Below are 19,349 nucleotides of genomic sequence, written 5' to 3'. Positions count from 1 at the left end.
GAAAAAGCACGGGACTTTATTGATATATGGAGATCAGCCTGCAATAAAATGAGGGATCCTATATCAGAAAGGCATGCTTTATCGTTGATCCTTAATAACTTTTCGTAACCACTGAGAGAATTAATCTCCACTGCACCATCCCGTACTTTCATTAAGCTGACTGAATGAGCCGAATGGCTCGAGCTGAGTGTGGAGAACAGAGTCTACGAAGGCTTCACATTTTCTAAAAATAACCCTCAAGGTGAACAAGAAAAAAAAGCTCACTTCACCTACTCTGCCAACAACAACAGTAACAACAATCGTTATAAAGGGCAGAAGAAAGATTATTGCTACGACGCAGGCAATTCTAACAATAAAGGTGATCAGAAAGGAAAGCCTGCCTCTCAATACAACAAACCTCTTCAGCAAGATCAAGGGCCGAAATTGCGTGAAAAGGTTAAACATGAAGGATGGAGCTACGACAGAAAATTCACTCCCCTCGATCAATCACTCGAAGATGTGCTCGAGTACATGCTGACGAAGAAAATGGTCAAGTTGCCTAGACTGGCTGATCCCTCTGTGCCTATGGGGAAATGGAAAGACCAATTTTGCAAGTTCCACAAGACAGTTGGACACAACACTGAGAACTGCTTCGTTCTCAAGAACATTGTGCAGGATCTTATTGACAAAAATCTATTGGTGGAAGGAGATGAAGAAGAAAAAATGGATATTCTCAACCAGCCATTTCTGCCACATACCACAGCAGTAATAGCTGAACAGCCATTCCAGCCTCAAGAGCACATCAAACCATGTTCCATTCAAGATCTCCAAGTTCAGTATTAGGTTTTGGTGTTACAACAAGTAGCACCAGCCACCAAGAAAATGGACCTAATCTCAGCATTTGGCAAGATGAAAGTGTCTGAAGAACCCACAAAATCATCCTCCAAATTAAGAGGAATTCCTAATTTCCTTAATCAGTTTATCAAGCCCAGGCCAAAAAATGAAAGTCAAAAGCCTTTGACTGCTCTGTTCAATGTCTCAATTTTGGACTTAGCCAAGAGTTCATGCAAGCGTCAACAAGTACTAGATGACTTGCTCAAAAAAATTAAAGTCAAATCCACTACCACACCTGAAGACATGGCACAAATTGTGAATTCAGCCATGACCAATGCGCCAATCACCTTCTCAGATGAGGACCTTCCAAAGCCTCATTCCTTTCACAACAATGCCTTGTACATTGTCGTTCGAGTAAGAGGAATGACAGTACCCCATGTGCTGGTTGATGGAGGTAGCAGCCTCAATATATGTCCCAAGATGACAACGAAGGCATTAGGCATCAAGGAAGAAGAGTACATTCCAGATCCTATCACCATATATGGATTTGACAATCATGGTCAAACGGCTAAGGGCAAGATATTCCTGGAAGTATTCATCAATTACTCTGTGCATTCATTGCTTTTCCATGTGGTCAATGTGCCACCCACCTACAATCTGCTGCTCGGAAGGACATGGATCCATAATGCAAATGTGGTACCTTCCACTCTTCACCAATGCGTAAAATGGTCCAAAGGTAGAATGATTACAACTGTACTGGGAGAAGACCCAGAAGAAAGGCTCCCGCAGCCCATGATTCCTCGACCGTCATTCACAACAGATATCCCTAGCATCAGGGAAAATGAAGAAATCAGTCTCGAAGAAAGCCGAAAAATACTCGAGACAACATCAAAATTATCTCTGCACACCGTAGCCATGACCCGATGGAGAGGTCCCAAATCCTTTAAGATTGGGGGTCGGATCAACTACAACACTCTCAAAGATCATCTGTTGTTTCCACAGTTCATGAAAGCAAGAAAGAGATTTGATTTACTTTTGAAGCATGGTTATCAACCCTTCAATGGACTGGGCAAAAATGAAGATGGTCGCATCGAGCCAATGATTCAAAAGCATCGTCCCCACAGAGCAGGGCTAGGGTTTTCTGGCGGAAGCTCACCAAAAAAGACTGTTTTTGTTAAAGGGACACATTAAGAATCGTTGTTGCACTTGCTCTCTATTCTTTTCAAAATAAATGTCTCCATGTCTTTGATCAAGTCAAATCAATAAAATGTCAAGTTTCTTCGTCTATCTGGATGCCATCCATTTTCTTTCTCTCTATCTCTTAATTTCAATGTCATTTTACGCATGGTTCTTTTCAAATGATTGTTTGTATTATGATGAGCGATTTTATCTGAATCAAAATTTTCATTCAAAATTTCAGAATGTCTTCTCGAGCAATCAAGAAGCTCATTCTCAATCCAAAGGCTTTCCAAAAATCGACAACAATTCAACGAGTCAAAGCGAGCACCGAAGATGGCAAGATTACAAAGCAGTCAGATGATTATACAGAATTTGATCAGTCCCTTCAGGAATTACCAGAGTTCATCTCAGTTCAGAAGCAAGACGAACCATCTGCTCTAGTACAAGATCCGACTGAAGATGTCAATATCGGTTCAGAGGATGGTGTGAATTTTGAAAAATGTTTTTTAAAACAATATTTTTAATAAAAACAAGTGTGAAGGCCAGACACTAAATAATAAAAACTGGCTCACACAAGTGGTGGAGTCCGGGTCGATCTAAGGGAACGAGAAATACTTGTATTCAAACACAAGCTAAACTACTCTTTATTGCCAAAATAAATAGAATTAATTAACGAACTAACTAACTAACTAACTAAGAGAGTACGACCCTACGCAGAGGGCTTAAACAAAATAATTAAATGGTTTTATTACAAACCCAATTAATAAAATGAATTAACACCCTAATCTAAAAAGAAAAGAAAAGGCTTCAGTGCTTCGAGTCTTCTTGTCCCTTCTTGAGGTAATGTATGTTTTCGTAAACTTTTGCTTTTCTGAGGGCTCCCTAAGGGCACTTCTGAGAGTCAAAATCACTTTTCTCGCATGTTTACCCGCTTCCCTGCAAAACACAAAACAAACGCGAAGCAGAAACAAGAAATCTATGAAAAATATCAACAGGACATATGCCAAAAATCACAAAAATATAAATGAATAACACGAACTAACTATAATACTAATTATAACAACTACCCTAAAAGACATAATGGAAGAGCAAACTAAACATTACCTACAGCAACATAAAGAAGTTAACAGTGAACCTATACGGTGGAAACACTAAACGTTTGGGGAAATCACTCACGACTAATGAATAGGAAAATGACTTACCATGAATATACTATATTTACGTGACTCTGTATGCTAATAGTACTAAGTTAGAAAACTAATCAAATTTACATCTAATGCAATGAGATGACTAACGTCTAACTACAGTGAGTGAACTAACTAGGATAATAACTAGTTAATGAAATATATGTGGACTATTAACCAAAACTTTACAACTTCATCAAATTGACAACTAAGTCTAATGCCATATGCTACTAAAAATTTAATACACTAAGATTAATGCAAACAGAATAAACGCTAAATGCAATGAGTTGTGAAACTGATATGTGGAACAACAACTAAATAACACAGAAATACCAAAGCAAAGGACGTTGATTCAAGAAAACTAAAAAAAATTAAGATCCTATATGCAAAGACCGACTAATAATAATCAAAATTTTATTAACAAAAACAATGCTACATGTAAAAGACTACACCAGCTGAACAAAGAAATAGGAAAACTGTAACATGCGTCTATCACGTTGATTGTCAACAATGGTGGACAGGAACACTAACCCAATGTACTAAAAAATAACTAATGCCTTTAGCAAATAATGAACTAACATAATGATGAATCAATAAAATGAATCCAGAAAAAAACTAATGCAACACTTAAACAATGACTAACTAATGCAGCTACATCAATGCAATAAAACAAAACAGAACAACTAATGTATGCCCAACACAGAAATCAAATAACGTTGTTGTATGTCCAACAGCGTCAATCACACGTTGTATGTGTGGTTAACGCTGTTAGGTAAACAAGTTTTTTTTCTACAGCTTGAAACGCTGTAATTTTTCTTTTGTAAAAACCTTGACCTCTACTAGATCATGAACGACTCAGATAAACCTATGACAAAAAAAAATAGGTAGCAACTGGTTTAACAAAGTAACGACAAAAATGCAGAACATCACTAAGAAAATCTATTCTTTTCATCTACTATCTAAAACGATAAAAGAAAAATTAAACACAAGAACACTCTACGCTACGGAGATGGAGGAAAAGAAGTTTACCTGAGCAGCTGGATGGGTTGAGGAAAGAGCAACCTCTCACGATCTATGCCCGTCATGCTGCACCCCTTGATGATAGACGATGAAGAAGATGCTAGTGAAGAAAAAGGGTAGTGGAAGGAAGGAAAGACGTACAATAAAGAAGAAGAAGAAGAAGAACAACAAAAAGAAGAAGGGAAAAAGAAACTGGCTGGAAGGAGAGAGAGAGAGAGAGAGAGAGAGAGGGTGAGTTTCAAAGTGAGAGACCCCTTTCTTCTCTCAAACATCTAATTTATAATGTTTTAATTAGGTTTTGGAATTTTTTTTCAAAAGTAGTCTGTATATTTTTCAAATATTTCAAAAAACTTCATTTTTTTGAAAGTATTCTCCAAAAACTTAATTAATTTCTCAAAATGGCTCAAAAAAGGTTCACATTGCTTAATTTAATATCTCATAAAAAAACTTTGAAAACCTTCGCAAACAAGCATTTTTTAAGCAATTAATGACATGATCATGCATGAAAAATATATGATTTTATGTGTAAAAATTATGCATGATCAAATGCCCCCATGCTTATCGTTTGCTAGTCCTCGAGCAAACTGAAGCAAAAATAAAAAGGGTAAACTAACCAAAACAAAAACCTAACTCAGTTTCGTGGGAATCACGGTTGCAATTAGCATATGCAACAAGCCCTTTAAACCCCTGGGTTACCCCAGTGGACGAGTAAGGTCTCGTGAGGGTTTGCAGTGATGCTACCCACAAACATCTCTGTCGTGTATGCATAAAATTTTTAAAGCACAAAGCATTAGGCAGTTAAGGAGTTTGTTTTCACAAATATTTCATGTCATTACATTATCAAAACATGATTAGAGTCTTCTATCTGTCACCACAGAATAAAACCTTTTCTTTCACTTTTCTAAATAGCATAATTATTTATGTTTATTTCTCAGAAATTCAAGTACATACATGTTATTATTTACTTATCCTCACTCATATGTGTTTTGCACAAGTTTTCTCAATATTTGCTTCTAAGCAATGAACTTTTCTCTTTTACGCTCTTTTCTTTTTCTTGATTTTCAAATTTTTTTTCGCACATTTTTTTTTCTTTTATTGAGCACTATATCAAATTTTTAGTTTTTGTGACCCGTGTAACGAGCTTTGGGTCAGTGACTCCCAAGCCAGACGACCTTAGGGCACCAGATACAAAGTATCCCTCAGACTTAATTGCTCGAGTCACTAGACTTTCAATTTTTTATAGTTTACGTATAGTCTACTTCTCTGTTATATGCAATGTCAATATCTATTAGGCTCTCTATAAAGTCCATGTAACGGGCTTTCGGGCCGGTGGCTCCCAAACCAGATGGCTTTAGGGCACCAGATGTAAACACCCCTCAGGCTCTACTTGCTCGAACAAAATAGGCCACAGATATCAACGTAGACAAAAAATTAACTTCCTTCGTTAACCTTTTCGACATGAAACTCAAACACTTTAACTTGTGTCTAAGCCCAGCTACTAGGGAGTATGAAGATATCAAACAACTAAACATATGCGCTTTTTTTTTTTTACTTTTTGAGCTCATAAATGCAATATTGTTCATTTGCTTAGTTTTCAAAAATAAAACTGTGCATATTCATACTTGCGATTCAAAATAAACTCTAACATGCATCTATAATCATTTCTTTGAAATCCACATAAACAACCACGATTTTATAGATTCGTGTTAGAAAAAGTTTTTCGTGGGGTTTAAAAATTCTCTAAAAATGTTAGATGTTGCAAAGCAGTCATATAAGTTCAAACTCATTCCCTAAAAGCCTATTTTCAATGAGTTGACATAAAAATGCAAGTACAAAGACATGAAAAGTTTAGGTGTGCAAACTACACCCTCCTCCATGCTTGAATGACACTGTCCTCAGTGGCACTCCCCCATGCTTGTATGAAACTAAGAGGCTGCACTTGAGAACAAAATAATTGGGAGAAAAGAGCAGAAGTCACCTGATATGACATATGAATGCATGTCCTACGATTACACAAGAATGCATACCTGATCTAACAATACACTCATGAGATACAAGAAAACAAAACAAAATAAAGAAAAAAAACATCTATGAACATTTATTAGATCCTACTAAAAAGACTAAAAATACAACATACAAACCTGTGCGTGCCCTCATGCATCCACGAGGTTAATAGCCTCAATGTATTGCTGCACCACCATATCAGAAATGTAGGGATTCAATCGCTGCCCATTAACTTTGAAAATGCTACCCGTTCAAGGGTCCAAAAGATCTACCGCTTTACGTGGAAAAACTCTATGCACTATGAATGGTCCATCCCATTTGGACTTCAGCTTCCCTGGAAAAAGATGGAGACGTGAATGATAAAGCCACACCTTTTGACCAGGCTCGAACTGCTTCCTCACAATATGTTGATCATGGAAATGCTTGGTTCGAGCCTTGTATATTTTGGCACTCTTGTAGGCTTCATTGCGCAACTCCTCAAGCTCACTCAACTGCAACTTCCTCTCAGCGCCAGCTTGGGCCATATCAAAATTGAACTTCTTGATAGCCCAATATGCCCTATGCTCCAATTCAACAGAAAGGTGGCATGGTTTCCCAAAAACCAATCGGTATGGGGACATGCTAATCAGAGTCTTGAAAGCAGTCCTATAGGCCCAAAGGGCATCATCAAGGCGCTGAGACCAGTCCTTGCGGTTTGGTCGGACTGTCTTTTCAAGAATCCGCTTGATCTCTCTGTTAGAGACCTTAACTTGGCCACTAGTCTGCGGGTGGTAAGGTGTAGCAATCTGATGATGCACAAAATATTTCCTAAGGAAGCTACTTGCACATTACGAAAGTGCGTACCACCATCACTAATGATCGCTCTAGGGACTCTGAACTGGCTAAAAATGTTCTGCTTGATAAATCAAAGCACCTCCTTATGATCATTGGTTGGGGTGGCTACGGCCTCGATCCATTTTAAAACATAATCAACTGCCACTAAAATGTATACAAATCCAAATGATGGCAAAAAAGGACCCATAAAATCAATGCCCCACACATAAAAAATCTCAACAATCAAAATAGGAAGAAGGGGCATCATGTCACGCTTGGCAATGCATCTTGTCTGCTAACAGCGCAAGCACCTCCTATAAAAATCATGGGCATCTCTATGCAGTGTCTGCCACCAAAATCCTGACTAGAGGACCTTCGCGGCGGTCTTTCGACTAGAAAAATGGCCTCCACAAGCCAAGGAATGACAAAATGATAGAATGGAGTCATACTCCTCCTCAAGAACGCACCTCTGCATCATCTGATCTAGGCATAATCGAAACAACTCTGGTTCCTCCCAAAAATAGTGTTTTACCTGCAAGAAAAATCAATCTCTCTCATTGCGGTTCCAGTGCGCAGGGTACTCTCCAGTCACCAAAAAGTTGATGATATGCGCAAACCAAGGCAGATGCTTGACATGAAAGAGCTGCTCATCCAGAAATAAATCATCAATCTGCCCATGATCAGTGGATGTCTCCACTGTCAGTCTGGATAAATGATCTGCTACAAGATTCTCACACCTACTCTTATCTCGAATCTCTAGATCAAATTCTTGTAACAGAAGGATCCATCAAATGAGACGCGGTTTGACATCCTTTTTACTCATCAAATATCGCAATGCTGCATGATCTGAGTAAATGATGACCTTGGCGCCTAACAAATATGAGCGAAACTTCTCAAGAGCAAAAACTACGGCTAGTAATTCCTTCTCTGTGGTGGTATAATTCATTTGCGCATCAGAGAGGGTCCTACTAGCATAATAAATCACATGAGATTGTCGCTCAATCTTCTGACTGAGAATCGCTCCAACCGCGTAATCTGACGCGTCACACATAATCTCAAATGGCACTGACCACTCAGGAGATCGAAGAATAGGACCAGTAGTCAGAGCCTCCTTTAGGGTCAAGAATGCCTTCAGACAGGCATCATCAAACAAAAACGACTGATATTTCGTTAGCAGGTTGCACAACGGTTGAGAAATCTGGCTAAAGTCCTTAATAAACCTTCTATAAAAACCTGCGTGCCCTAGAAATGATCGCACCTGCCGCATAGAGGTCGGTGGAGCTAATCTAGCAATGGTCTCCACTTTGGCCTTATCAACCTCGATTCCTTTCTCAGACACAATATGTCCAAGAACAATCCCTTGTCTCACCATGAAATGACTCTTTTCCCAACTAAGAACCAGATTTGTCTCCCTACAACGCTGAAGCACATGAGATAACTTTTGGAGACAACCGTCAAATGAAGAGCCATAGACCGAAAAATCGTCCATGAAAATCTCAAGGACATCATCCATCATATGTGAGAAGATCGCCATCATGCACCACTGAAATGTTGCAGGGGCATTGGAGAGCCCAAATGACATTCTCCTATAAGCAAAAGTGTTATATGGACAAGTGAACGTCGTCTTCTCCTGGTCCTCGGGATGAACGACCACCTGGTTGTATCCTGAATAACCATCCAGGAAACAAAAATATTGCTGACCCGCGAGTTACTCCAAGATCTGGTCGATGAACGGCAGAGGGAAGTGATCCTTCCTACTTGCACTGTTCAACTTTCTATAATCTATGCATACTCGCCATCCCGTGGTAGTCCTCATGGGGACACTTTCTCCTTTTTCATTCATCTCTACAGTGAGCCCAGACTTCTTGGGGACAACCTGGGTAGGGCTCACCCACTGACTGTCGGAGATGGGATAAATGAAACCAGCATCCAACCATTTGTCTACCTCCTTCTTTACCACCTCCTTCATATGGGGATTTAGTCTCCTTTGCGCCTTTCTTGAGGGTTTAGCCCACTCATCCATGATAATCCGATGCATGCAAAAGGAGGGATCTATCCCCTTCAGATCTGCCACCGACCATCCAATCGCCTCTTTATGCTCGTGCAAGACCTGTAAAAGCTGACACTCCTGTGTGTCAGTCAGGTCTGTGGAAATAATGACAGGGAGAGTCTGATCCTTGCCTAGGAAGGCATACTTGAGTGAGGCCGGTAAGGGCTTCAACTCAATCTCAGGCGGACTCTTTATGGATGGTCGGGCCGGCTTTTCTGCCAATTCAGGAAGTGGCTCGAAGTGCCAGGTCCAACTCAGATCACCTGTCTGACTATCTATCGACCCATGGCAATCTTCTTCAAGTGATTCATCAATCTCCTCCTGAGGTGGATCACTCAATAACCAGGTATGCTCTGCTTCTACCAGGTCCTGAATGAAGTCGACCTCTAAAGAAGCCTCATCGCCGATAGGTCCCATCGCCGCATGAAAAATGTTCAGCCTCATCTTCCTGTTGCCAAATGAGACATCCATCGTGCCTGTGTGACAATTAATGCACGCATTGGCAGTGGCCAGAAAGGGGCGTCCAAGAATGATGGGGGTTTATCGCATATCATTAACTCCCTCCATATCTAAAATGATGAAGTCGACAGGGAAGTAGAAGTCCTCTACCTTGACTAGAACATCTTCCAGAATCCCTCGCGGGACCTTGATTGATCTATCTGCAAGCTGCAGGGTCATAGGTGTTGCCTTCATCTCCTTTAATCCAAATTTGTCATAAAAGAAACCTGTGAACACCCCAAATTTTTCAAAGATTTACAAAATGACCTTTTTTTTTTTTTGCCCCTGACTCTATTTTCTGAGAAGATCAAAGTGATTTAAAAGCTAAATTTCAGTCTTTCTTCAGATTTCTGGATTAAATTCCACATTGATATATTCAAATTCAGCTCCGGGTCTGAAATCAGTATTTTAAATCCAAATCTGAGCCCCGTTGTCCGATTTCCAAAATGAGATCACGAAAATACCAAAAAAATGATTTTGAAAGGCTCAGGCAGCTCGTCCGGCACTCTATTGGATCCTCGACCCTATATTTCTCAGTTCGAAGTTATAAACCTCGATTATTTCTCAAAAATTCGGATCAAAACCCATTTCTGAAGAAATTTTCTCAAAATAGTTTTTAAATTCTCAGAAAAATTCCTTTTTGTAAATATTTTTGCAAAAACACAAAAAAAATTAGTTTTAACTTTTGTTTTCTCACAAACTTTAGGATTTTATTCTAAAAATACAAAAAATATATATATATATATATATAATAGAAAAATAACATAAAAACCAAAAAATTGAAAAAAAGCTACGAGGGAAGCAGATGATTTTCAAGCTTTTGAAGCCATTTTTATCAAAAACCTCATTTTCAAAACCATTTTATAAAAAATTTCCTAAAAAGAGGACCATCTTTTTGAAAACAAGGAAAAAGCTTTAACGGATTCCTCCCGCGCTTTCTTCCTTCTCCTCTCGATCGTTGATCTTCCAACAGCTTCCCCTCTCCTCCGCCCTCAATCCTTAACCAACCCCATTCTGGAAGCCTCCATTGAGCCCTCCACCCTCCGATCGCTGGCCTCTGGCTCCCACCATTGATCTACAACGAAAAGGTGGTTCCTCGAGTTTCCTCCTTTTCCCTATAAAAAAGGGGCAGCCAGAAAGGGGAGGGGATCCATTTTTTTTCATTAGCATCCATCTTTTTCTATCTATGTTCACGCATACACCCGCTGTTAAGCCTCCCTTACAATCCCGGAACTTCAACCAGTTTTTCATCAACATTTCTCTTGATCAACATTTCTCCTGAAGGACTCCTCCCGTATCCACTTCTTCATACCGAACATCCATTTTCATTCGGTGGATTTCATCCCGACCTCCACACAGCATCTCCTTGGCAGGACTTCGAAGGAAATAAACCTCTAAAGGTTAGTATCTCATCCTTTTCTTTCCTAGTCTCCTCATTTTTTTTTACTGCATCTCCCTTTTGTTTGTTTTTTCATCCTCTATCTCTCTTTTTTTTTTAATGCATTTTAATTTATGTCCATCGATGCATACTTTATAACGCAGTTTGCAGATAGCAAACTGAATTACAAATAAGCAAAAATCAAAGGGGAATAATATTGTTCCTACATCCTTTTTCGCATTATTTCTCTTATTGGCAGTTCTTTTCATATGTTGATTTTTACACTTTCAGTTTAATTATCCATCCTACTGATATCTCCAGTTGCTTACGATTGATTGTAATTTCTGATCAACTGCAACTTTTGGTTTCATGACATTCATCGCTTCATCTCTAGTTGATCAATATTTTCCTAAAAAAAAAAAACTCAGTGATGAGAAGGACCATGCTTGTTCTACAGCATCTCTTGGCTTTTCGGCCTCCATTGCTTCATGCAATAGGTATCTATCAGTCGATGGATCAGGGAGAATAAGCTCCCCCCCTTTATTGAGTAATGAATCCTGGTCTTTGTCTCAATCACGAATGACGAGTGGACAGAGCCATCAGATTGACTCTTGTTTGATCGGTGAAGGATCCCCTGTTTCTTTTTTTTTTTCTTAAAAAAGTCCCCATGGTGAAGCCTGCAGAGAGGAGTTGCGCGTTTTGGCTGATATGACTGAAGAAGTGGGCCTCATTGTCTTTTGGTGACCTATTAAAACATAATAATGCTGTGATTCACCAACATCTGGTTGTCGAGAATCCATTACATGGTGTCCCAATTGATTAGACTACCCCTCCTGTTTTTGGTGATGAAAATCTCTCTGAAAGATGGATTTTCTTTCTGCAAAATGGAAAGAGTAGTGCCAATGCATGCTCTAAATTAACCTGCTTATGTACTTCTATTGATGAATTTTTAAGAATTGGATATAGCCCATCCAAAGTCTGTTTAAGGATTGAAAATTGCGTAAGGCTCTTTCACCCGTTTTGCAGTGTTGGTCATGATCCTATTCTTGTTAGGACAGACTGCCTCACGTCCTTTTTATTACTATTGGTCTTTAGTTGTGTTTTATCATCTGTATATAATCTATGATGAATGTGATCCCATATGTGCAAATTTTATGAATTTCATCTCCCAAGTTATAAATTCAGGATACTTTCCTGGATCATCTTTTAGCAGAAGTTCAGTTTTGATTCCCAGCTTTAGGATCTGCTGGATGGATGGCATTTGGTAGACTGAAAATGTTACAGAATTTTGAAATCAGCAAAATATATATATATATATATATATATATATATCATATAAAAGTGCAACTCATCTTGATAAGTCTTAGATATCTGGCCGAAAGCAGTAAGACCCACAGAGTTGAGGTTGAAAAGGTGATCTCTGGTGCTCTCAATCAAGGCCTTCAAAGATAATGAACCTGTTGCAAACGTCATCTATGTCGTAAGGAAACTTCAAAGTCTTCTTCAGGAAGGATTTACAGGGTCAACTGCCTTAATGCCAATGTATATAACATTTTTTTTTTTCTGCAGCAAGTATCTTTGGCAACCCTTCATTACAAAGCATTTTTTTTTATTGCAATTTCACATACCTGCATACCTTCACTATTGTGCACTCATTGGCACACATACATTTCAACCCCTTATCATTATAAGAATAAATCCGCGTTGGTTTGTGGTGGTCTGTACAGGGCAGTGCATAAACGATGACTTTTTTTTTTGCTGGTCTCTACATGAGTGGTTTAGACAGGGAACCAAACTGGAGTTGCAGGAATTGCTTGGCAATTCAGCCGAACTGTAATGCAGATGTAGTTGCTGCACAGAGCTAACCAAAATCCCCTACAGCCTATACCATGCTATCAATCTTGGCAGTGAGCTATCTTGTTGAAGAGGGCTCAGGTCGTGTCTCTGATGATGAAACTGCTACCTTGGCATGAAAAGCTCTTTCCTAAACTCTGGAATTTGCCAGAAAATAGATTCCTCTCACAACCAATACCTTCCACTCACTCACCACTGTTGCATTAGCATCTCTATTACCACATCCTCACTAGCGTTTCACTACATCACAGCAGCAACTTCTGATCATACCTTGTGCATTTTTACTACACTTCTCCTTGCACCTTTACTGTCCAGCCACACCCCTTCACTCCCTTTCACACAGCTGCTAATACCACCCTACAATGCACCACCCCGGCGCTGGTGCAATGTGCCATCACTACTTGTAGCACCATTTCCACCACCATACAACCTTATCCGTTGTTGCTTCTCACAACACATTATGGGTTTAAGTGTCTGTGTATGAGCAGCCACCTGCTGCTTTGTTATATCAGCCCGTGACATTTACAGCAAATGTCTTGATTTGTTATAAGTATTTATAGTCAAACACCCTGTTTTGCTGTAAACCTTTACAGCAAACCCTTTTTTTTTTTTGCTGAAAATCCCCATAGCTTACCTCCATAGCACACCATCAGTTTACTATGTCATCTTCATCCATCAAGTGTTACATTTTTTTTTTCTGCTTTAGTTCCCTCACACTCATATAACCTGTAATCCAATATAGCATACATCTACCCTGTGCTGGCCCCTACAGCTGCACATTTTCCTTACTACCTAAGCATCCTTCCATCCATTAGATTCCCAATTTTACTTACTGTATGCTGATTTAATCACCTCACATCATTAGCATTGAGATCTTCATATTGATATGTCATAGTGCCTACCTGTCATCTTTCATAAACATTGCCATATGGATATTCAAAGTTGTTCTTTTATATTAACATATCATTGTGTGATCATACATTTGTTGAGATATTTTCAAAACAAATATGCCATTTTTCATCCTCTTTATCATACATATATTTTCATCATTTGATTTCCATATATATATATATATATGATTTTCCTTCTCTTTTCATTACTAACCTAGTTGTTTTGCAGAAAACATGTAAAAGATATCATTATTTGGGATTGTACATTTGATTTTATCCATTGTAATAGTTAGGTTGGAATAAGAATTTACATTTCTTGCTTTAGGTAGAATGAATGAGCATCATAGAATACCATGAATTGTTTACTCCATGCATTTTTTTTCTTTATTCCTCAAATTCTCACAATGGTGAAACACGAATGGCACGTGCACCATTTCATAAAAGGTAAGTTAATTCTAAGTTGATGATTTACACCAACGACCATAGTCGGGGGTGTAAACAAGACTTAGTATTCTTATCTTTTATGAAATAATACTGGATCCACACTGGATCCTCTTTCAAAATCATCATATTCTTCAAATATTTTTACCTTTTATCAGAGTTTAACTTAGACTTAATTCAATATATATACCAATGGCCATAGTCAGGGTATATTGAGAGTTAATTCCATTCTAAACTCTATAAAAGCATAAAAATGTGTTTCATTCTTCACTAGAATTTAAATATAGATTATTATATAATACATTCAATGACCATAGTCAAGGATGTATTATATTTCCAATCTTATTTTAATTCATTTAAAGAATGAAATAGCTTTTTAAATTCCAATTTCAAAATTATTCAAATTCATTCATCACATAGGATAGAATTGCATCATATCTTCAAAACTTCATTTTCAAAATTCCAAGTGATTCTTCTTCTTAAATCAAATCTTATCCAAATCCAATTCTATATCATTTCAAAGATTCAAAATTCAATTTCAAAGTCCAATTTGACTTTGAAATTCCAAAATCATCTTACATTCAAAACTTCAAATTTCCAACTCAATTCAAAATTCAATTTCAAAGTTCAATTTAACTTTGAAGTTATCTTCTAATTTAAAAATCAAGTTCACCTCCTTTATCTTCAATCAAGGTTTGGATTTGAATCTCAAAACTTAAACTTTGGGTTTCTAAAAACCCAGATCCATCTTTTAAGGTCTTATTCGGACTTTTCATAACCCAAATCCAAAGTAATATCCTAGTCTCAAACTTGGACCCAGATTTCCAAGTGTAGGACCCCATTCCACTTTGGATCTCCAATCACGGATCCAAATTCCATTTAGGATCTAGAATCCAATCCTACATTGGATCTCAGACTTCAGATCCAAATCCAATTCTTAGGATCCAAAATCCAACCCTATTTTGGGTCTCAGATTCAGATCCAAAATCCGATTCTTAGGATCTAGAATCCAATCCTACATTGGATCTCAGACTTCAGATCCAAATTCATTCTAGGATCCAGAACCCAATTCTATCTTTGGATCTCAGATTTCAGATCCAATTCCATCTTAGGATCCAGAGTCCAACCCTATCTCGGATCTCAGATTTCAGATCCAAATACCATCTTGGATTCCAAATCTTGAATCCAATTCCATTTAAAATTCCAAGTCCAAATTCCACTTTAAATTCCAATTCTCAAAGCCAGTCCCATTTTCATTCAAACCAAAGTTCCTATTTTCAGATCCTAAATCCAAAAATCAACTCAAAACTCTATTCAGAATCCAGAATCTGGATTCGGATCTCATCTTGAAATTCCAAATTGTTCCAAATCCCATTTTTCTTTAGATCCCCCACATTTCCTTCTAACTTCAAAAACTTCAAAGTTAGAATTCAATTCCATTCCAAAGTTCAAACTTCCAAATTCAAAGTCCATTTATGACTTTGAAATTTTCTTTCTTTCAGTTTTAAGATCATTTCTCTCAAAGATCCAAATTCATTTTCCTAAGCTCTGATTATTCTAAAAACTTAGAACTTAAAATCTTAAGTTCTAAGTTAGAAAACATTTCTTCACTTTATCTGATTCACTTGGAAATTCTTCAAAATATTTTCAAAAAGAGCATACATCTTTGCATTTGCACAAGCATGATTCATTGTGCATTTTAGACTTAGGATAAATACTTAGATAAATTCATTGCAAAGCAAAAGGCATTAATTCGACACTTGATTCGATTACCCCTGGTAAAGGCGCCAGGAACGGTCGAACCTCGTACCGACGAGCGGATCCCGTCTCCCAGTTTTCCCGCAAATATTTCAAAAACGGAGGCGAGTTATTTCAAAATATTTTCAAAATTAAGGTCAAGTGAGACCCGCAAAAGAGTTCCTCTTCTCTTCTCTTCTTTCTCTTCTCTCTTTCTTTCCGTCTTTTATCTTTCTCCCTTCAAAAAGCAGGAAAATAAGAGGTAGGAAAGGAAACGAGAAGGAAGAGAGAGAACATTATGAGAGGAAAAATTTTGCGATGATCACAGTTTTGGCGACCGAGATGGGACACGTCTCTGTCCGGTCGAATTATGCCTTTTCTTTTGCTTTGATATTATCTAAGTCTTTATTCTACATATGTCAGCTACATTTTCATGCAAACCTTAGGAGCCTAGACTCTGTCCTAAAGCTGACATCATTGCATATAGGATTTAAGTATGGTTTGGTAGGACCATATTGAGGAGATTATTCCATGCTCACATTAGACTTAGGTCTTGAATACAACTCTCCTCAAATTTAGGGATTGAATGTAAACAATGTATGCAAGTGTATGCTTCTCTTTATTTTAAATCTATCTCTTTAGGACTTGCATTAGAGCCATCTGACTTTTTGTTGAACATGTTTTCAAAAACATCCCTTACCTATATTGTCCCGGTCTTCACGTTGCTGGGCTGTCTCACTGAACCATAGTTCGGGAGAGAGCCTCACAACTGGACCACTTATTTGGGTTCGCGCCCCCCTACCACGTACCTAAGGGCCATAGTCCGAGGTATATCGGTAGGTGCTCAAGGATGTTGGGAAGCCATTACCTTAGAACCGGAGAAATATTTCTATGCCACGTACTTCGAGTTTCAGCTTGGGTATATCGGCGTATCTTGATCGGAATCAGATAATTTGAACCTTAGAGTTAGGATTAATGTCCTACAAGCCATTTCAAATATTGCATTTAGAGTCAGCCTTTAGGGAGTGCTGTATGCGCATCCTTGTTTGTGCAGCCTTGGTTGTGTGATATTTCTCTTATATGTATCAAACCTTTTTTTCAAAAAACCCTGGGTGTATTATTCAAAACTTACCTTTATTTTCAAAAACCCCAGGTGTATATTTTCTATCTACCTACATCTTCTTTTTCCTCTTTTTAGGATAAATTTTCTCCAAAACCCTGGAAAACTCTTTTAAAAATCCCCTCAATCTTTCAAAATGTCCAGGTTTGATTCTTTAAAAAGTCTATCCATAAGTTCTGCATTCTATCTGACTCGCTTCCTCCTTTTGCCTCAGTATCACTCCGATGGCATCTGAATCTCCCGATACTATCTTTCCTTGGGATCATGTCCTCTATCAAATAAGGGATGGAACCCCAGATCTGCGGGTCATCCAGTCTCGTACTTTCTTCCCACGGTGGTATTATTCTTGGTTCGCCACCTTCTCACGTATGTTCCCAGATCACTTGGATGACTGTGGGTTGGAGATGGCATCAGCGGTAGGCAAGCGAGTCATCAATGGAGCGTTGATTCAGGCCATGGCAGAACGATGGAATCCACGTACCTGCACATTTTGGTTTCCATGGGGAGAGATGACTCTACTGATGGACGAGTTCAACGACATTATGGGATTGCCCGAACCAGCTGGTCAGCCAGATGATCCTGTCGAGCAGCAATTTTTGATCAACATCAAAGGGGTAGATGTTCGAGAAGCCTTAGCAAGAGCAACGGGGAGCAGATCCTGGCCTCTCACCAAGATTGGTGAGAATCAGTTCATCGACCTGTTCGAATTATATCAAAAGTACGGAGCCTACAAAGAGGTTGACACTTTGTCCCGAGCAGCGAAGGACAGAATTCAGCACGCCATGATCCTGTGCACAGTGGGGTTAGCCTTCTTCCAAGATGGTCAGAATTTTATAGACATCAGAGTTGCCCAGCTCTTTCGGAGATGGGGAAGCAAGCAGACCCGTCAGCTCTCAGTCTCCATGGCCGCATTAGCCTTCCTTTACAGAGGTTTGGCTCGATTCGCTCTTGGGGAGACCATTCTGGTAGAAGGATGCACTTATGCCTTGCAGTCGTGGTTCCTACGCCACGTTCCCTCAAAAGCCAGTTCTTTCAGGTTCAATAGTAAGCAACCGAAGACAGTCATCCAATGCCGAGCTCTGATCGAGAAGCTGCATCAGGAGGAGATCACCTGGGATTTCTTTGACAGAAAAGAGACTGTTCCTCGATACACTTATGCTCGTGACAAGCGCTACAAGTTGATGGGCCCTTTCTTTTGTGTCGATTATCAGCCGGAACGATGTCTGAGGCAGTTTTCACAGCGGCAGGTCCGTGCCAACACCCGTTTCCCGACAGGCAATGTGTCAGAATTCAACCTGCAGTCGGATCAGTGGTCTGGGGCATATCATGTCGCAAAATATACCTGGAACTCCTTTATTTCTCTGTCTATATTTCCTGGGCCAAATGTATCATCTGAATATCAAGAGTGGTGGCAAACTGTCTGCCCACCCTCTCTTTGTCCTTGAAAGTTACAAATATCAATAAAATTTTTGTTTTTTGGCCAAAAATGTTATTTTCTGTATTTTGTTTGTAGCACAAATAAAAGTCACAAAAACTTGAGTGACGACCTAATCCCAGGTAAAAGGGATATTCCTTCCGCATTTCTTCAAATCTTATCATGGTTGACGACCTCACCTAGGTAACAAGGCACATTTCTCTGTTACCATCAAATGGTAACACAATAATCACAAATCATGCGATGACCCAATCCCGGGTAATGGGATAATCTCTTGAAATTGTCTACCAAAACCCCTCATTTCTTGCTTTCTCTCGAAGAAATTATGATTTTCAAAAAGCTTCTCCATACTCTAACCATTCCCATATTCTGCAGGAAAGCTTAGGCATCTGGAAAATGGTTCAGACAAGGGCTGACAAGAGGGCTGCTCAACAACACAGTGACAACGAGTCAGAGGAGATGAATTCTCCTAGATTGACCAAGAAGCATGACTCCGGAGATGAAAGCGATGTTGATCCGGCCATGTACCGGATTTTTCAGAAAATGATGACTAAAATGATGGCCGAGCAGGCTAAGGCGGCTTCTAAGACCAAAGCTAAGAAGAAGCCCATGAAAAAGCCCGTCAAGATCAGCAAGCAAAAGGTACAGCGTGACAGTACCTCTGAAGATTCTGGGTCAGCAGAAGAAAATTCTGAAGAAGAGCAGTTGATTTACATCCCGAAACATCTGCGGCAGTCCAAGAGGCCGGTAGAGGAGCCAGTGTCAGTGAACAAGCCCAAATATGGGGCCCCCGCAGAAGACTCGATCCAGGCATTGACAAAAATCGTCAAAGACCTGCAAGTCCGGGACAAAGGAAAAAGGGCATACACTAGGCAGGATTTCTACCTTGGTTTGGAAGGAGACATCAATTTGGAGAATCTCCCCCGAAAATTC

Source organism: Nuphar pumila, chromosome 10 (genome assembly GCF_984573655.1).
Source record: "Nuphar pumila chromosome 10, dmNupPumi1.hap1.1, whole genome shotgun sequence".
In the NCBI taxonomy this organism is placed as follows: domain Eukaryota; kingdom Viridiplantae; phylum Streptophyta; class Magnoliopsida; order Nymphaeales; family Nymphaeaceae; genus Nuphar; species Nuphar pumila.
This window is presented reverse-complemented; position numbering follows the sequence as displayed.